At 41.9% G+C, this 14,903-nt stretch overlaps 1 protein-coding gene and 1 pseudogene across 2 annotated transcripts in view; one reads left to right on the top strand and one right to left on the bottom strand.

Moving 5' to 3' along the window:
• UBAC2 (UBA domain containing 2) overlaps positions 1-14,903 on the top strand; it is a 220,465-nt gene that overhangs the window by 70,271 nt on the left and 135,291 nt on the right. The window lies entirely within an intron of this gene.
• Positions 4,905-8,000, bottom strand: LOC102476942 (DNA-binding protein inhibitor ID-2 pseudogene; annotated as a pseudogene).

Raw genomic sequence — 14,903 nt, 5'->3', positions numbered from 1 at the left:
CGTGCTAGGACATGTTGTAATTCACTGCAGTGCAGAGAAATTGCACCAGTGAAATAAACTATTTGTGAAACAAAGAGGTCGATAGGTATTTTTTGGTATTTATTTATTTATTTATTTAGGTGTGTAGCGTGCTAGGACATGTTGTAATTCACTGCAGTGCAGAGAAATTGCACCAGTGAAATAAACTATTTGTGAAACAAAGAGGTCGATAGGTATTTTTTGGTATTTATTTATTTATTTATTTGGGTGTGTATTCTACATGATTGACTTGGCTGTCTTCTAAACAAGTATTTACCAGTTCTAGGGCCAGCAAGTGGCATAGCAGTTATGTCACTGGACTCCCACATGGCCGGCTGTGGTTCAAGTCCTGGACCCGGTGGCTTAAAAGTCATGTCAGGCACACGTGAATGTATGACCAAGATCCCGGAAGGAGAATGGAGGGGAGAAGGGATTGCGGAGTGGCCATCCCTCCTGGGTGGGTGATTTCTCATTTTTCCCTCCCACTGTCTCTGTCTCTCTCTCTCTGATGAGCATACATGTCCTAAGGCAAAAACTTCTTTTAAAAAAAAGTATTTACAAATTTTGAAGTATATACTTCCAAAAAATCTTTATAAGTACTTAAAAGAGTGACAAAATAAAATCTCAACACCAGTAAAATAAGAGCTAAAAAATAACTTCAACATTTATCAAAATAAATTATTTTTTTCCTACATTACTGCAAACTCTTATAGAACTTCCTTATGAACTATGTAAGTCTTCATGCCAAAGTGCTTTTCCGCTCTCTGGAATGGGCATCGTCAGCAGTTTAGTGGGCTTTGCTGCACTCACACTTTGGACCACTAGATGGCAGTAGTAGGCAGAATGTAATAAAAGCTGTAACTACCCTGAAAGAAGTTACTCAATGGGGCTCAAATAGTGAACCTTAAAAAACAAACAAACAGCGGTATTATAGTTTATGCAAATAGCTTTAACAGTTTAGATACCTTTTGACTATTTTTAGGACATGTATAATGTAGTTTAGAACTAAAAACTAGTGTGTGTGTATTGATTTCCCCCCCAAACTACAGTGTGTGATAAAGTATTTCAGACATCATTGGTATAACAGTTGTGAAACAACTATGCTGTCAACCTCAGAATAATTTTAGGTTCTGATTAAAAGAGAACAGTTGGGACCAGCAAATGGCGTAATGGTTACATTGCTGGACTCTCACGTAGTCAATCATGGTTTGAGTCCTGGACCTGGTGACCTAAAACTCATGCCAGGCGTGTACATGTGTGCGTGTGTGCCCAAGATTCCAAGAGGGGAGTGGAGGAGAAGGGATCGTGGATGGCCATCCCTCCTGGGATGTGATTTTTTTACTTTTTTTTTTTTTTAAAGATGATTTAACTTCATTTATTTATTTATTTATTTAGAGGGACAGAGTGAGTGAGAGAGAGAGAGGAAAAGTGAGAAAGGATGCTGTCAGGTTTAGGACTTGAACAGTGGTTGGCTATAGGAGTCCAGCAACCTTAACCACCACACTACCTGCTGGCCCTGTGATTTTTGACTTTCTGACTCTCTACAGCAAGCACATGCATCCTATAGCAAAAATCTTTCTTAAAATTTAAAAGGAACAATTTCAAATTTTAACTGAGCAGGTGAAGTGATAACACTACTTGATCATAATAGTAATCTCAAGAGAAAAATAACCTGTTATCTGAAAATCGTTGCGCTAACTAAAGAGAACTGTAAGCAAATGTGTTGTCAAGGGGGTGTAGTAATTGTGCTTCATGTTCTGAGACTCTTTGAAGTATTGTAGAAGGCACAGCTAGGTTTTTACCAGAATGCACATGCATGTAAATGTTGATAAGAAAACAGCTTAGTGGAGAATAGCAGTTGGCGTAATGGCTATGTCGCTGGACTCCCATGTAGTTGACCACAGTTCGAGTCCTGAACCCAGTGGCTTAAAGTCACACCGGGTGCATGTGCGTGCGTGCCCAAGATCCTGAGAAGAGAATGGAGGAGAAGGGATTGCGGCATGGCCATCCCCCCTGGCGGGTGATTTCTCGCTTTCTGTCTCTCTCTCTCTTTCTGGTGAACACACGTGCCCTATAGCAAAAAACCTCTCCTCTCCAAAGAAAAGAAAAGAGTTTAGCAGAGGCAGATATTATAATTCCATTTACAACCATCAGCTTTTGTCTTCTGAAATAGTGTGCCTTTGCCAATTCTTGGACTCAGACAAACCGTGAGACCTTAATCCTTATGTGCATTTCTGAAACTCATAGCTGTCAGCAGTAAGTAGACTACCCTGAGAACCAGAAGGTGTGTAGGAGACAGGAGTCGTACTCAAACACAGCTGTATAGAAACTAGTGACTGACGATGTGGGCACCAAGTGAGTTCTAAGGAAGGATAAAAATAAAGAGTAGGAAGCTGAACTGTGAAAGGTGATTTTTCTTTATTACAATGTCTATTACTTTTAGTAACTTAAAAAATGTGTAGTGTTTTACTAACAAGTTTAACAAAGCATTAACACACCTGTTAATGTCTAGAATAAGTACGTTATTTTTTGAAAAGTCAATTAGTCATTTTTTGGTAGCAAGAAGAATTTGTGAAGTGGGAAGAGATTGACATTGACATTCCCTTTTGTAAACTAACTTCTTAGTAAACGAGCACGCGTGAGTGAGTGAGAGAATTCTACCTCCTGTCTACCAGCGGGGTTCGTTTCCTTCTGGTTTCCCCATCTCTGCATTCTTTTCTTCATTCGAGAATTTGTTGATCACCTGTTTTTTCATAGGTATTATTCTGGGTGCTAAGGATCCTGCACTGATTAAAGCACACAAAATCTTTGTCCTCATTGACTTTACATTGTAAAAAGAGGGGGAAGCAGTAAACAAAGTGAAAAAGTATAGTATATTGGGCTGTCGGAAAAGCCATGACACGTTTTTGCTTAGAAAAAATATAAAAGTACGTCACGACTTTTCTGACAGCCCAAGCTGATCACATGTGTTGTGTAAAAATAAACAAAGCAGAGGAGGGATTACGGGGGTGAGTGGAGTTGCTGTCATGACGAGTGTACGGTTGGGAAACCCTCGGAGATCAGCTGACACTTGAGCAGAAACCTGAAAGAGTTGAGGAGAGTCATGTGGATGTTGGGGGAAAGCTGCGGATGGAAGGAACTGCAGGGTACAGGCCCTCGGGTGGAGGCATGAGCTCAGGCAGCTGTGTGGCTACAGCAGCTTGATGGGGCTGGGGAGAGAGGAGGAGGTGAGGCCAAGGAGGTAGGAGAGGTCGTGAGGCCGTACAGGCCATCGTGCAAACCTTGGCCTTTACTCCCAGGGTACCACGAACCACTGAATGGTTCTTCGGGAGACGGAGGCACGTCATTCGTACTGTTTTCCATTGTGATTCCTATTCCTTGAAGAAGGTATTTAATCATTTTATACACATTTGTGTTTTCCACTTCCGTTTCTCAGGCTATGACATTTTCCCTTAGGGTAGTCTGTTGTCTCTTATGGTTTGTAATTTTATTTTGTGAACTCATGTTTGGCAGAGTGTTTGCTGTTCGAGTCCCCGTGTCTCCAGCTCTTGAAAGTATCGTCTCTACAGTGGGACTTCGTGTTTATTACTGCTGAGTCCTTAGGCATCTTTGTTGTCATAGATAACATGGCTTCTGGGTTATTTCTGGACCTTATGACTCCCATACCATTTGGGGGGGAGGGGCCAGGAGGGAGCTAGACCACAGATTCAGGTATAAGCCATAGATTTTATTTACTTACTTATTGATTTGGTTTTATAACTTTATTTGAAAGTCAGCAGTTAGTTCTCATCCACATTGACTGTTTGCAGATTTTTGAAAGTGGTAACAGGTGCGTAGGTCACCAGAGTGTAGAGCTTGTTGGGTGAATCTTCATCCTCGTCTCGTCTTCTGGACAACCACACACAGATTTGATATGAGATATTCCTTATTCCTTTGGCCCAGACAGCTTTGTTGAGCCTGGTATCGATGCGCACATCTGGAGTCCCCATCTCTTTCATGGCAAATTTCCAGGGCATGTTTCTTGAAGCCCACGCCATGGATGCACTTGTGAATGTTGATGGTGTATTCCTGGGTCACCGCCTCGTTGATGGCAGAAAGGCCCTTCTCATCACCCTTCTTTGCGGGCGCCATTCTGCCGGGCCTAAGCTGGAAAGCTATAAGCCATAGATTTTAATCTTTTCTTGGGACTGTTAGTTGATTTTCTTTCCCAGTGCTTTTTTTTTTTTCAATAAACATGCTTGATTTATTTTGTATAAAAGGGTTAAGTTTACAACTAAACTTTTATAAGAAGTTTAGCATGAAAAAGTACATGATTACACTTTTTATGGAGAAATATACATCTCCACCATTATAGGCTCAAAGAATGCACAAGCTTTCGCCTAGTGTGTGTGTGTACATGTATATCTAATATAAATGTATAGACAGCATACCGTAAGCGTGTGTCCAAAGGTAGTTTCTGACCAAAAAACGATTTAAGTAACCGAATACTAGATCCTTCTGGTATTCAGGCTCCACCTTTGAAAAAAAGCAAAGTCTGTTCAGATCGGGCACATTCCTTGTGATTTTAATGTTTTTGCTCCCCATGCTGGGAATATTATATAAAGGAAACCTCCAGCTGCAGAAAGGACATTTAAAAGTCTTTTTATAAATAACAAGTGACATAGTCCAGATCAAAGAACTCCTTGGGAAGATGGTCATCCTCTTAGTTTTCCTCCCTCTTTTTTAAAATTTTATTTAAAAAGGTCTTTTTTGGGTTCGTTTTTGTAAAAGGTCCATTCTACTTGTGGTTGTCCTTGCTAAATGGTTGAAAAGTAAGTCCAGAGTCTTTAGAGATGCTGTGGATTTGTTGTTGCGCAAAGAAAAAAAAAATCACAAACAGCATTTATTCAGCCACAGAGGGCTTTGCCGTCATTTCTGTAACTCAGGAGAGAATTCAGAAGGTTGCAAGGACCAGTTGCTGACGTCTATGTCAGGGTGGGTGTGTGCAGGGTGTCCTGGACGCCTGGTCCTTCCCAGAGCTCTCATGGTGCAGGCTGACAACTGGGGAGTGAGAGTCTGGGGCAGTCTGCAAGTGCAAGACTTCGTCAGTGAAGTGCTGCAGGATTTCTGGCTCACCTTCTTGTACTGGGGGATGCTGGGCACCAGCACCTTGAGCTTAGAGAAGAAGTCGTTCAGTTGTACAGCAGGCTCAGCGGGTTGTCCGTCAGGGTTTTGCTCTGGGAGATGCCCAGGTCACGGTCCAATAGGCTGTTTTTCCTAACGGACCTCACTGAACTGAAGGCTTTCTTGCTTCTGTGGTGGAAAGAGAGATGGCAAGGGAGGGAGCAAGCTGCCCTGGAGCTCAGGCTGCCACTGGCCGCCACCGCCACTGCCCCCTGCCTAACTAGCTGCACTGGGAATGCGGCTCAGCACAGAATCCTCAACTCTATTCATGTAAGCAAAGTTTCTTTGCTACTTCCATGGAGTATTTTTAGCCTTCTCTGTAAAAGACAAAGATCTCTGATGGTTTGGTCTCAGTCCCAGTCCTCCTCCTTGAGCAGCTTGTGGCCACATCTTGAATCACTCGTGGTCCTAACAATCTCAACAAGCAACACCAGGGTCTTGTATGTAGGTCACATTTTTGAGGGTCACTGAAGCTATGCTTTTTTTTTTTTCTGTCTTTACTATCTGGGTTTACAATGAAATTTTTAAGAATGTGTAAGAGTGGAGAAAGCACCAGCTCATGGCCAGCTGCTTAAGCTGTGTCTTCAGTCACTCTGTTGTGATTCTAACAGACCTGTGTTAAAATAGCCTCTCTTTGGCATACAAACCCAGGAGCAGAAATGTAGGGTCACAGGATATGTGTATGTCTCAGTTAGCTCAGGATGCCATAATGAAATTCTGCGTGGTTTGCACAACAAAAATGTATTTTCTCACATTTCTGGAGGCCGAAAGTCCACGATCAGGTACCAGCATGGTCACATTGTGGTGATGGCTCTTTTCCTAGCTCATGGATGGCTGCCTTCGTCCCAGAGGCCCCCCCTTCACATGCCATCACACTAGTGGTTAGGGCTTCAACTTAGGAATTTTAAAAGGGAAGAGGAGGACACAATTCAATTTGTGTGTGTGTGTGTGTGTGTGTGTGTATGTGTGTGTGTCTTTGCTGTATTCTATTCCACAGGTCCATTGGCTTTGTAGTATATATTAATACCCACCAGAACAAATCATTCTTTTTTGTTCATCTGTTTCAAGATTAACTTCATTCTTCATGCAATATTATTCTTTCATATAAATTTTAGAGTAAGTTAATCATTTAACTATTTTTTTATTAAGTTTAACTATTTCTTTCGTGAGAGAGAAAGAGAGACAAATAGCGAGAGAAAGCTCCCCTACCAGGACCCTCACTTTGTGATCTACCCCAGTCCCAGCTCACTTGGATACAGGCTTTTGTATATTACCCAAGTATACGTGGGCGTTATTTGTTTATATGTGGACATCCAATTGGTCTAGCCTCTTATTTAAAAGAGTATTCTTTTTTTGTTGTTGTTTTTTGGAGAGGTTTTTATTTATTTATTTATTTTTTGGCTGTAGGGCACATGCGCTCTCCAGACAGACAGAGACAGAGAGACAGAAAGTGAGAAATCACCCCCCCGGGGGGATGGCCACGCTGCAATCCCTTCTCCTTCATTCTCCTCTCAGGATCTTGGGCACGCACGCACACGTGCCCAGTGTGAGTTTTAAGCCACCGGGTCTGGGACGCAAATCGTGGTCAACTATATGGGAGTCCAGCGACAGAGCCATTACGCTAACTGCTGATCTCAAAAGGGTATATTTTTTTAATAGAATTGTCTTGGAACCTCTCAAAAATCATTTGACAGTGTACATATGGATCTATTTCTAGACAGTCTGTTGGTTTCATTGACACAAATATTTATCCTTTTCTCAGTTAGCAAACTCTTGATTGTTTGACTATTCTAAGTCTTGAAATAAGATATGATGAGCCCCCAAAGTTTTTCCTTCTTCAGAATTGCTTTAGCCAATCTAGGTTTTTGTTTTTCATCATGAATTTTAGAATCAATATGTTAATATCTACCCATAAAGCTGCTGAGAATTTTACTAAATTACATTGACTGTAGATCAGTTTGAGGAAAATTAATATTTAAATAATATTGAATTCATGAACATGGTATATCTCCTTATATTTAGGTGTTCTTTTTAAAAAGTTCTCTTATTCACTTTTTTTTTTTTTTTGAGAGGTTTTTGCTATAGGGCGCTTTCGCTCACCAGACAGACAAAGAAAGACAGAGAGACAGAAAGCAATAAGCCCCCCCCTTGGGGGATGGCCATGCCGCAATCCCTTCTCCTCCATCCTCCTCTCGGGATCTTGGGCACGCACGCACACTTGCCCGGCATGAGTTTTAAGCCACCATGTCTGGGACGTGAACTGTGGTCAACTACATGGGAGTCCAGCGACATAGCCATTATGCCAACTGCTGGTCCCTCTTATCCATTTTTTATAGTTACTTGAATACAAATTTTGCATGTTTTTAAAAGATTTACATTCAAGTATTTTATGGCTGTGGTGTTGTAGCAAATTACATTTAATTCCAACCCCCCACCCCCAACCATGATTGTTTGCTAGGACAGAGATACAATTGATTTCATTTCCAGTAGGATTTATTCTCGGAATGCTAATATAGCTCAATACAAAAAGGTCTATTAGTACACATCATGTATTTCATTACGTAAGTAGGTCAAAGGCAGCAAAAGTGATCATTTTACAATTCAAATATAATCAAATCATGCCCATACTTAAAACTATGGCTTCCTATAGCTTTTTTATTTTTAAAAGTTTTTTTCCAGAGGCCATGTGTACTTACTAGAGAGAGGCAGAAAGAGAGAAAGCAAGAAAGCACCCCTTCCCCATGGGCTATGTCATTCCTCAATTCTTTCTCCATTTCTCTCTCCTTTTAGTTAAAGACAGATAGTTTATACCCAGACATGTTATGGTCTCATGAGAAGATTTTCACTATGCACACACATGTGCCTGGCATTTTTTTTTTTTCTCAAACCACTGGATCTGGAGCTCAAACCACACCATTTGCCATGTGGGATCTAGCTGCCTTAACCACTAGGCCACAGGCTGGCTCTCTATTGCTCTTATTTAATAAAACAGGTATTTTCTTTTTATTGCTTTAAAACATAACCCACATAACATTTACCATCTTAACCATATTTAAGCTTATTTATTAATTTCTTTTAATAGAGAGAGGCACCCCCAACAGGGTATTCAGGCCACGATCCACTTCCAGGCCGCCTAGATCACGGGCACATGTATGTGTACTTGACATGTACAAGGAGGCCCCAGTTCAGAAACCTGGGACCTTCCCATTAGGTCCAGTTGTGATTCTGCTGCACCACTGCCTAGTCCTCATCTTAACTCTTTTTAAGTGTATACATACGTAGTATTAACTACATTCATATTGTTGTGCAAGAGTTCTCCAAAACTCTTTCATCTTTATATGACTAATTTCTGAGTCCTTGTATTCTTGAAAATGTTCTTTCATTTGTCATCACCTTTAAATAATAATTTGGATGGATATACTTGTTCAGTATTGTAATAGTATTCGTTTACTGTCTCATTGAGTAGTATTAGTTCAATATTGTAATAGTATCAGTTTAATAATACTATTAATATTAATAGCACTAATATTGTTCAATACTGTAATAGTATTCGTTTACTGTCTCATTGAGTAGTATTAGTTCAATATTGTAATAGTATCAGTTTAATAATACTATTAATATTAATAGCACTAATATTGTTCAATACTGTAATAGTATTCGTTTACTGTCTCATTGAGTAGTATTAGTTCAATATTGTAATAGTATCAGTTTAATAATACTATTAATATTAATAGCACTAATATTGTTCAATACTGTAATAGTATTCGTTTACTGTCTCATTGAACCCCTGAGTCTTTTGAGACATGTCATGTTGATCTAATCTTTTCTCTGTTCCTTTATTATTTGCCTTTGGAAGCTTTTTAGAATTTTGTCTTTGTTCTTGCCATGTCACCATAATGTGTCTAGGTATAGATTATCTTTGTCTTTATCTAAACTATTTTACCCTCTCAGCGAGTTTAATAGAAAATTTCTTGTGTTCTTTAAATGACTTAGCATTTCTTTAAATATATTTTCTCCCTCGTCTCCCACCGTTCAGCCTTCTTGCCAACTCTGGGAAGTACCTCAGTCTACTTTATTTCTAGCTGGCTAATTTGTCCTTTAGCTGTGTTTTCCCTCTAGTTATCCCATCTCTATTGTATTTTTCATACTTAATGTTTCCACTAGTCAGATTACATGTTTTTAATTGTTTCTTATTAATTATTAATAAGTTTTATAATTTGGGAATCACCCATTCTAAAAATTCTGCCTTCCTTAGTTATATTGTTTGGTTTGTTGTTTCTCTTTTATTATGACCTGACCCAAGGATTCTAGTGGTTTTGGCTTCTGAACTTGCATTCCCTTGAGGGGCATTAACTACACTGGTAATGTCTGGTCAGGTAAGAGAGGGAATAAGCCCCTGGATGGAGAACCCGCCACCACCATGGATCTTTGTTACCCAGTCCTGTTTGCTGAGATTCCAGCGCGTATCTAGGGTAGTCAGGGCTTTATCTTGAAAGTCTGAGAAATAAGCAGTACTTAGTAGAAGCAATTTCTTTATATGATGATTTGCCTGTCTTAGAAGGATGATACAGAGGAAGAGATGGTGAGGGAATGCTGTCTCCTTTTATCAGTACCTCCTCTGGGGGCCAGCAGTTAGTGTAATGCCTATGTCGCTGGACTCTCATGTAGTCAACTGTGGTTTGAGTCCTGGACCCGGCAGCTTAAACTCACACCAGGTGCGTTTGCATGCATGCCCAAGATCCCGAGGGGAGAATGGAGGAGAAGGGATTGTGGCATGGCCATCCCCTCTGGGGGGTGATTTCTTGCTTTCCGTCTCTCTATCTCTCTCTGTCTTTTGGGTGAGTGCACGTGCCCTATAGCAAAAACTTCTCCAAAAAGAAAAAAGAATCAGTACCTCCTTTGCAGTCTAGCTGTTGACATTTAATTCAGTGATTTTGTGACAGTTTGTGATGAGGTGCTTTGGAGTAATTCTGTTTTTATTTGTTTGAGTTACATACTTGCTGGTCCTATCAACCAAAAGATGCATGTATTTCTCTTTTTGAATTTTTCTTCAGTTATCTTGATAATCTCCCCTTTTATTGGGTTGTCAGAAAAGTAATCACTTTTTTTTTTTTTTGAGAGGTTTTTGCTATAGGGCGTGTGTGCTTACCAGAGAGACAGAGACAGAAAGCGAGAAATACCCCCCCACCAGGGGGGATGGCCATGCCACAATCCCTTCTCCTCCATTCTCCTCTCGGGATCTTGGGCACACATGCACATGCACCTGCCCTGAGTTTAAGCCACCAGATCCGGGACTTGAACCGTGGTCAACATGGGAGTCCAGCGACATAGCCATTATGCCAACTGCTGGTCCCAATCATGACTTTTTGTTATGTTTTTCTACGCAGAAATTGTTGTGCCCCGCCCCTGTTTTTTTTTTTTTTTTTTTTTTTTTTTTTTGCTATAGGATGCGTGTGCTTGCTGGAGAGACAGAGAGACATTGAAAGATAGAAAGCAAGAAATCACCACCCCCCCCGGGGGGTGGCCACACTGCAATCCCTTCTCCTTCATTCTCCTCTTGGGATTTGGGCACACACGCACATGTGCTCAGCTAGAGTTTTAAGCTACCAGGTTTGACACTTGAACTGTGGTTGACTGTGGGGAGTCCAGTGACATAGCCATCATGCCATCTGCTGGTCCCATGTCATGAATTTTCTGACAACCTAGTATTTTCTTGTCTCTCTCTTTCTAGAAATCTTATCCGGATGACTCCTAAAGTAATTTTCATTTTTTTTCTTCTTGCTTCCTTTCTTTTTATATTTATGTTCACCTTGTTGGGAGAGTTCCTGAGTTCCAATTAATATTTTGGCGTAAGCTTTTGTTGAGGTAGAACACAGGCATGAAAAAGTATGCATGTAATGAGTTCAGAGGTCATTGAATTTTTACAAAGTGGCACCATTCTGAATACCATCCAGATGAATTAGAACATTTACACCAAAGACCTGATTTTGCTGCCCCCGTCGCTGCTTCCTCCCCAAAAGTCTATTCTGACTTTTAACACCCTGGTTTAGTTTTGTCTGTTTTTACATTTTCTATAAATGGAAATATGAACTCACTTGTATATGGCTTCTTCATTTCAATATTATGTTCAGTTTCATCTGTGTTTTTGCACATACCTGTAGTTCACTCTTTCTCATGATTACTGGAGTATCTCATTGTAAATTTATGCTCCCATTGAGCTATTCCACTGTTAAAGGACGTTGGAATTGTTTTATAATTTGGGGCTGTTACAAATATTGTTGCCATGAGTGACCTCGAACGTGCTTTTGTTGCACGTACATATTTCTGTTGGTATATACTGAGAAGTTGAAAGCTGAATCGTACAGGGTGTGTGTGTGTGTGTATTTGTATATGTATGTATGTATGTATGTATGTTTAGCTTTAGAAGATAATGCCAGCTTTCCTGTGAGTCAGGAATTCAGGACCAGCTTAGCTGGGTGATCCTGGCCCAGTCTCCTGTGGTTGTGGTCAGAATGTCAGCAGGGATGCCGTGGTCTGAAGGCTCTGCTGGACTGGAAGACCTGTTTTCACAGTGGCTCACTCCTGTGGCTTTTGGCAGGAAGCCTCGGCTCGTCATGGTGGAGCTGCTGGCACATCTTCATGATGCGGCAGCTGATTCCCCCAGGGTGAGCATCCAAGAGTGTTAGCGGTCCTTTTGATTTTAGTCATTCTAGTGGATGTCGCGAGATGTTATTGTGGTTTTAGTTTGCATTTCATTGCTGACTGAGATTAAATACCTTATTATGTAATTAATGTATTCATATGCTCGAGGGCACGCGTGTGAGCATGAGAATGAGAGAGAAGCCTCCTCCCCCATGGGGCCTGGGCACCCCACAGTCCTTTTTCCCTCCATTTCTCTGTTCTATCAAGATCCTGGCCATGTGTGCACCTGGAGTGGTTTTCAAGTTGTCAGGGCCAGGAGTCGAGCCATGATTAACCATGTGGGGTCTGGCTCCCTCTGCACAATGCTAAACTGCTGTACCATGGGTCTGGCCCTAGTATGTTTCCATTTATCGTGAGATGCCTATCTCCCTATGTAGGTATATGCATGTAGATATACATTATATATATACATCTGCTATCCTGGTTGCCATTTTCAATATCTCTTTTATTATCTAAATACTCATTTTTCTGTCATCCTGTTTTGTTTCATGGGTGTAGTATTTTTTATCTCATGATATTAAAGATAGTTTATTCATTCCCCCGGAGTTTTCATTGCTCTGCAGAGCTTCTGTCTTTTCTGAGTTCCTTTCACCTTCTCGTTTTCAGCTTTTGCTGTTAATAGCTTTCCATAAGTATCTCCGAGCTTTTGCTATCTGCCTGTATTTAAGACATGACTGATTAGAGTCTGTGTGTGAGGGGCTGGAAGACCATGGGCTTTCCTGTAGGGCCCCCTGGTTGGGATGTTTTACAGGAAATGCTCAATATCAAAATCCGTAAAGTTATGTATCTTTTTTACCCCATGGGTTGGTCAGATTATCAAAGCATTCTGTCTAGTTGGTTATTTGATTATCTGAGAATTACATTTAATATCTAAACTTTCACCTGCATATAGGAAGCTTGATGTTTTAGTCCCACGTTTGCACTCTAAACTGCACGAGTCCCCCTCCAGTCCTAAGACCTTCTTACCATCTCTAGATAATACACCTCCTGTCATCTGCTGGAACCGTGAGAGGCAGTCACAGGTGTTTTCTAACAACTACCAATTCTCCAGTTCTCTAGGGAGGATCTGGGTGTCCAGCAGTTGAATTCAGCACTGATACTGTCAGCCAGATCCCACAAGCCAAAGAACTCAGTCTCACAAGACTACCCGACTTCAGACACGGGTCCCAAGCCACAGGCCCCTATACTTCTGACTTACCAGCAGTAAATTGGAAGTTCCTTGACTCATAGGACTCAGGAAGATACTTTAATGATGTTGACTGGTTTATTACGGAAGGTAAAACTCAGGAACAGCCAGGTGGAAGAGATGCCTGTAGCGAGGCACTGGGCGTGGGAGCGCATGGAGCTTCTGTGCTCTCTCCAGGCATACCACCCTCCCAGCACCTCAGTGTCACCAACCCAGCCGCTCTCTGAATCTCATCATTCAGGAGTTTTTATAGAACTCCATCTCCAGCCCTCCTTCCTACACCGCTTCCTGGAGGTTAGTGAGTGGGTGGAGCTGAAAGTTGCAGCCCTCTATCACTTGATCTTTTGGTGACCAGCTCTGTCTGGCAGTCTTTAGGTGCCGTACTGTTATCTCATTCAGACAGGGTCAGAAGGCTCTCATTCTGAATAGAAAAGAGCTTTTTATCACTCGGGAAATTCCGAGTGTTTTAGGCGCTTTGCACCAGGAATGGGGACAAAGACTAGGCTTGGTTGTTGTGTCATACCACAGACCGCAGGTGACAGAGTGTTGGAGGGTTTCAGTGCTCTGCCTGCCTCTTACTGGTTCGAGAAAACCTGATCCTGCACTGCCCAGTGTCCTGCAGGCTGCTCCTCAGGTCCCCCGTAGCTGGTTAGTGTGTGGCTGTCCCGGTATTACCCAGTGCATTACCCCTGCACTTCTGTTCTCCAGCTTGGAGAAGTCGTTGCTGTCGTCCTCTCCTCATTGTCTTTGTGGCTTTATGGCTCTAAAAAGTCCTTATAATAGGGTCCAGCAGGTGGCATAGTGGTTAAGGCTCTGGACTCCCACATGGCTGACTATGGTTCAAGTTCTAGACCCAGTGGCTTGAAATTCACGCTGTGTGTGTGTGTGTGTCTGTGTGTGCCCAAAATCCCGAGAACAGAATGTTGGAGAGGGGATTGCAGTGTGACCATTCACCCTGGGGGACAGTGATTTCTCACTTTCTCTCTGTCTCTCCAGTAAGTACATGCACACTATAGCAAAAAATTCTCAAAAAAATTTTAAAAAATATTCTTATAATAGCATTCTGTTGAGGTTTTAGGAAGAACAGAGGAGAGGGACCAGCAGATGGCATAATGGCCGTGTCACTGAACTCCCATTTATTTGACTGAGGTTCGAGTCCCGGACCCAGTGGCTTAAACTCAGGCCAGGCTTGTGTACATGCATGTCCAAGATCCTGAGAGCAGAATGGAGGAGAAGGGATTGCAGTGTGGCCATCTCCCCTGGCGGGGGTGGTTTCTCACTTTCTGTCTCTGTCTCTCTGGCAAGTGCACATGCCCTATAACAAAAACATCTCCAAAAAAAAGAAAGAAAAAAGAACAGAGGGGATAAATACATATGCCAAACCTACTGTCTTTAATGGGCTTATTTTTTTTAAGTATGAAGGAAAGACCTAATGGTGCTACAGCTGTAAACCAAGATGCTCTGAGAGGCTGAACCACCTAGTGAGGTTCCAGTTTTGCCTCCAGAGATGTCCCTGAGTACACTGAGCATGCGCGTGTCCATGATCCAGGGCCGGCTGAAGCTGGGGGTGGACTGCAGCATCAAGACCCTGTTGGGGTTTTCTGTTTCATGGATGTTATTAATTTAAATAAATAAACTTGGAACCAGCAGTTGGCATAATGGCTATGTCACTGGACTCCCATGTAATCAACTGTGGTTCGAGTCCTTGACCTGGTGGCTTAAACTCACACCAGGCGCACATGTGTGTGTGTGCCCAACATCCCAAGAGGAGACTGGAGGAGAAGGGATTGTGGCATGGCCATCCCCCCGGGGGGGGGGTGATTTCTCACTTTCT

This window comes from Tupaia chinensis, unplaced genomic scaffold (assembly GCF_000334495.1).
Source record: "Tupaia chinensis unplaced genomic scaffold, TupChi_1.0 Scaffold000057_1, whole genome shotgun sequence".
Taxonomy (NCBI): Eukaryota; Metazoa; Chordata; class Mammalia; order Scandentia; family Tupaiidae; genus Tupaia; species Tupaia belangeri.
This window is presented reverse-complemented; position numbering and strand designations above follow the sequence as displayed.